We start from the raw sequence: 5,779 nt of genomic DNA, 5'->3' as shown, positions 1-5,779 counted from the left end.
TGATATTTTCTGAGGATTTTTTTTTTCTGTTTGCTTCAGTTAATTTCATGGTTCCTGGAGCAGCTCCCAAGTTACCTTTCATATGTGAAAGTGGATGTTTTGTTAATAGATCATAATAAGATGCCTGATTTTTTTTCCAAAAGAGATCTATATACTACTACCAAGATATTTTGCCAGGTATCCTGTTATCTGTCAGATCTAGAAAAAATAGCTTTACAGCTGCTTTCCTGTAGACTTTACTTCCCCTTCAGCTAGGACCAGGTTTTAGAGAGGGCTAAAGCTATGTAGTGTTGGGGCACCTGTGCTCCTGGGAACCAAACTCACCTGCTGATCATTTTCCAGAGACCGGCACATCCGGATAAGATGCATTGACTTCCTACATTTGACATACCGTGTAGACTGTTTCAGAAATAACTTTATGAACTTTCCCCCTAGTTTGGCCCAACTTTCAAATTTTTTGTTTATCAAAATTATAGGGGCTATCATATTTAACATCTCATGATTCTATGCTACACATTCAGAGGAGTGGAGATGTGGTTTCAGGCAAGGTATAAATGATAAAATTCTGTGATATATAATTCCTATGACATTGGAAATTTCTTTTAAAGGGGTTTTAACTTCACATGAGGGAGAATTAGGAGGCAAGGAGACTGAAACCTATCTTTATTAAATCACCTAACTCCTGAATCTTTTATTTACCTCAGGAATTTTTAGTTCTGGCTGCACTGAAAGAGATTGTTAACAATTAGACTTTAACAACTGTTAAAAGTAGGAAATGTTTTCAGTTTTTTTTTTTAATGCTTCTTTTATACTTCATTGTATTTGAGATTTAGGCATGTTAGTGCCTATGGGAAACTCTTCTTTGACTCTAGAATAAAATTATTTATCTGGGACCTTACTTTTGAATTGTTTCATCCTTGAAAACTGCCTTTGAAGGACAGATTTAAGTAAGTAAAGTCTGTAGATAGGGGTTTTTTTTTTTGTGTGTGTGTGTGTGTGGTGCTGGGATTTAACCCTGGGCCTTGTGCATGCAAGGCAAGCACTCTACCAACTGAGCTTTATCCACAGCCCTCTGTGGGTAGTTCTTGATCTCACTTGGGCTTCTCCCTTCTATTCTGTTGGCTCTTGGCTTTTTCTTCCCTCAGTGTTTTTCACAGTAGATGCCAGCTGTTTATAACTTTAGTCTAAACAGAAGAAAATTACAAATAAAACTCTTACCAAATACATACGTATTTCTTCAGCTTCATTTTTGCAACCAGAGTAAGGTGAATTTCTTCTAGATTCTATTTCAACTTTGTTACTTCTCTGTGAAGGAATATTCCTTGACTTTATTGGTAGGTTTGATTTTCTTTACTTTCCTGACTCCATCTTTGAAAGCAGTGGTGCACAGAAATAGAGAAGTTCCCCAGCTATAATGGAACTTTGGGAGAATCTGTCTGGAGCAAAAGAAGGCAGTAGAAGTTAGCAGATGGAGCAATGAGCTCATAAAAAGATGCAGATGATTGTCATGAGTGTCAGAGTCTGGAAAGAGCACTAACTTGCCCTGGATGTCATATGATGCTATCTTGTTTGCTCACTCCAATACTGCCTATATATAGCTCTACAGGTGAAATGCCCGCTAGGTGGAAGTGGCTGTAGGCAGGGATCCCTTTGTGTGCTGAGGCTTCACTGTTTCTTTCTGCTAAACCTTGAAGTCCCATTTGGTAGGGTGGATATATAAAGGATGGGAATGAAAGTGAGCAAAGTCAAACCTCAGTAAGGAGGGGTGGCAGCAGTGACAGGTGTGATCTGCTCCTAGATCCTGGCCTACTGGTTGGGACTATCCCTTGGTTGTAAATTGAACTTGTCTACTTTCTTATTCTCCGGTGAAAGAAGCTATTTGATACCAGTTTTATCCTTTGTGCTTTGATGAAGAGGTGTCAGATCTGTTCCTTTCTGTGACTGTTTCATCCTGGGAGTGGGAAGGTGAGGTATTGAGTTCTAATTCATTTGGCTGATTTCTAAAGCAAAACTGACTTTTGGGTGGAAGGGGATCAGACCAGAGGGTGGATGAGTGAGCTATAATAGGCCTTTCCAGGAAATAGGAGACCCCAGAAAGGCTATGTGTCTGCTATAATGGATTTAGCAGACACATGTAAAATTGAGACTCTTAGATTTCTAGACTGAAAATTCAGGCTGTGTAATTTTAGGGGATAATTCATTGTTCTGCAGAGCCATTAGGTTTTCAGGCAAGAACTCAAGAGAGCGACTCACTCCAAAAAGCTGTTCAAAGGGCTTCAGTTTGCTCCTCTTGCTTAAGCTTTCGGAGGGCACTGAATGACTAACACCCACACAATTTTGAATTTCTGTGAAGTTTTTATTTTCAAAGTTTTAAAAAACTGTTTGTTTCAAAGTTTCTACGTGGGATAAAAAATGGTACAGATTGTTACCCTGATTTTACAGATGGGAAAACTGAAAACTGAACAGTAACAACGTACCCCTTGAGCAGATTTTTTTTTTAGTATAGTTCAAGGGAGGACTTTTTAAGAAAAACAAAACCTCACTTCTCTACCTGGTTTTTCATCATTCTTTTAGCTGATTTTGCTGTCTTCTGGTCTGAAAAGAAGTCTTCCTAAGTAGATAATGCTTGATTAGTTCCCTTTTTTTTTTGGACAAGTGGTCACAATTTTGAACATCATAGATCAGAACTACACATCTGAGTGTTTGTTCCAGCTTTCTCTCTGGAATAGCCATGGAAACTTTCCATAGATAGATTCCCTATCTCACAGTTTATGGAATAGGAAAATATAGATGACCAATAAACAGGAAAAGATGTTCAGGCTCATGATTAATTATGGAAATACAAACTTATATTTCACATAGGTAGGACTACAATTTAAATCCAATAGAAGTCAGAATAATGGCAACTTGCTTGTCTGTCGGTGGCAGCATACATAATTTTTTCAGCAATTAAGAAAACTGGAATTGTCTAGTCAAGCTTATTAATAGTGTAGCCCCATAACCTAGCATTTCTACTTCTTGGCATAATAACCATTGGGCATTGTGGTTGTAGCCTATATAGGGAAGTCGTGATCAGTTCATTATCTACAAATCCGATTTTGCTTAAGGAAATAGAATAGTAGGAAATAATTACGAACAGTATTATTATATGAAACTTTTGTTATATACTGATATACATCTGTACAAAAAGATTGCACGCGCATAGCACACTGAGAGGTAAAATACACTGTGGGTTGCAGTAAAAAAAAAAAAGCCATGGTTTTAGGGACACAGTGTGCTCAAAATGCTTGATGTCAGTTTTTGCATTTTTTGGCAAATTCATTGTGGATCCATCAAGAGGATACACAGTATTTATACAGTGTTAAGCCATTGTGGAAATTAATGAATTTGAGCAATATTTATACACATATATCAGTTCCACCAACATGGATTAATCTCAGCAATGTAGACTGGAGAAAAAGCAAATTGTAGAATATGTACTATATGATACCATTTGTACAAAATCTCAGAAGACAAAATAATACTATATATTGATATAGGATATATACATCATAAGAATAATGAAATGCACAAGAAGAATAAACAGTAAGGTTTGTGTTCCCCTTTGGGAGGGGGAGATGGAAGGGACACAGGGACTTCAACTTTATTAGTAAAATTTCTTAAATTGGAAAATGAAAACATAAGATATATGTTATTATTTGTACTTTTTCTATATCAATTATTTTATCATAAAATCAGGTTTTTTCTGTCTTAAACAGAAGAAAAACCATTTTATGACATTCCCAGTTCGCTAGTAGAAATAAATAAAATCTGGGGCTGAGGATGTGGCTCAAGCGGTAGCGTGCTCGTCTGGCGTGCGTGTGGCCCGGGTTGGATCCTCAGCACCACATACAAACAACCATGTTGTGTCTACCAATGACTAAAAAATAAATATTAAAAAAAAATTCTCTCTCTCCCTCTATCACTCTCTCTTTATTAAAAAATAAATAAATAAATAAATGAAATCTGAAACTGATTCCTTTTAGATGCCTAGAATTCACTCAAAACTTGTACAGCAACAAAAGTAAATTTGACAAATTGGACTTTATTAATATTAAAAGCTTTTGTGTTCTAAAGACACCATAAGAAATTCAAAAGATAACTCATAGAATGGGAGGAAATATGTGCAAACCTTAAATCTGATGAGACTTTTTTTAAGGGATGGGGATAGCTCTGTTGGTAGAGGGCTTGCCTTGCAGGCACAAGGCCCTGGGTTTAATCCCCAGCACCACACACACAAAAAAAACTTTATATATTAATATACTAAGAACTTATATTAAGAACTTCTTAATATATTAAGAACTCTTATGAATCAGTAAAAAGAAAGCCTAATTTAAAAATAGACCAAATATCTGAATGAAAATTTTTTTGAGAAAAATATATACTGGTTAATAAACACAGGAAGGGATGTTCGACATGGGAACATGATGTCACCAGAGAGATGCCACCGCGTACTCAGTAGGATGTCTAAGAGCAAAAAGAACAGCAAGCATTGTGGAAGTAGAGAAATTGGAACCATTACACACTGCGAGTGGGGATAGAGTTGTACAGCCACTTTGGAAAACATTTTTGGCTCATGGTTAAGCAATATTATTTGGTCATACATAATACTAATTACATGAATGGTCCTTGAAATTATGTTAAAGAAACCAGTTATGAAAGACCACATATTCTTCCATTTTGGGAAATGATTAGAACAGACAAATCAATAGAAACAAAGTAGATTAGTTGCCAGATGCTGGGGAAAGGTGAAATGGAGTGACTGCTAATAGGGGGTTTCCTTTTGGGGTGATAAAAATATTCTGTATGTAGTAGTGATGGTCATGCCCCTCTGAGGAACTAGAAAACATTGAATTGTACATCCTGAAAGGACAAAAATTTTTTTAACAGCAATTTAAAGTTTATTCCAGCTATAATGCAGTTTATTCTGACTTTAAGGTGGCATCACATGGCATATTTCTGAGTCCATTCCTGAGATAGTCTTATACAGATAAGTCTTGTACTTATCTGTATTTTATAGATCTATGCAGTCTCCAGCACTAAAGGGTCATCTGGGTTTGGATCACATAGCAATGAACAAATGGATAAAAGAACTTTATAAATAGTTAAAGCAGGAGACCTTGGTGATCTTAGAATATAGAGACAAATGTCGCCATTACTGTTGATATTTGGATGATAAATTCTTGTAAATGCAGCTTTAGGTGATTTGAAGAGGTAGACTGTAGGAAAATGAATTGTCAAAAAAATGCACCACCTTGACAGCCCATAGGCTGTCATTATGTCCCATAATTGTGGCTTGCCAATGAAACATTATCCCTAACTGGATCTGCAGAACATTGTGCTGGAGGGTCACAGACCAAATCACTAAGTTCCTTATTAATCCATTTCAGTGTCATAGTCTGTGCTTTTCGTCTGGCTTTTCTGTATCTCCGTGTATACTCAAAGGTTCGGCCAAAACTCTTGATTATCCAGAGAAGGATTGTCTCACACCGGCTGTGCCAGACACAGTCACTAATCGTAGGTTGGACTGTGAGGGCAGGGGATGGAGGCCGGACATGGGCTGAAGGGGTGAGAGAAATGAGTCAGGGAAACCCTTAGACTCTGAAAAGCATTGAGAACCAGAGGAAAGGATGAATTTTATAGTATGTGAATTAAAAAATACCAATAACCTTTTCAATTCAAGTTACTATGCTTTAAACTATTAATATTTTGGCATAAGTGCCACATACTTTTCTAAATA

At 36.7% G+C, this 5,779-nt stretch overlaps 1 pseudogene; it reads right to left on the bottom strand.

Moving 5' to 3' along the window:
• Positions 1 to 4,832: 4,832 nt before the first annotated feature.
• On the bottom strand, positions 4,833 to 5,450 carry LOC120885713 (ubiquitin-conjugating enzyme E2 D3 pseudogene; annotated as a pseudogene).
• Between the last annotated feature and the right edge of the window lie 329 nt (positions 5,451 to 5,779).

Source organism: Ictidomys tridecemlineatus, chromosome 13, assembly GCF_052094955.1.
Source record: "Ictidomys tridecemlineatus isolate mIctTri1 chromosome 13, mIctTri1.hap1, whole genome shotgun sequence".
NCBI classification, from domain to species: Eukaryota; Metazoa; Chordata; class Mammalia; order Rodentia; family Sciuridae; genus Ictidomys; species Ictidomys tridecemlineatus.
Note: the sequence above shows the minus strand (reverse complement) of the source record. Positions and strands in the feature narration are given on the sequence as shown.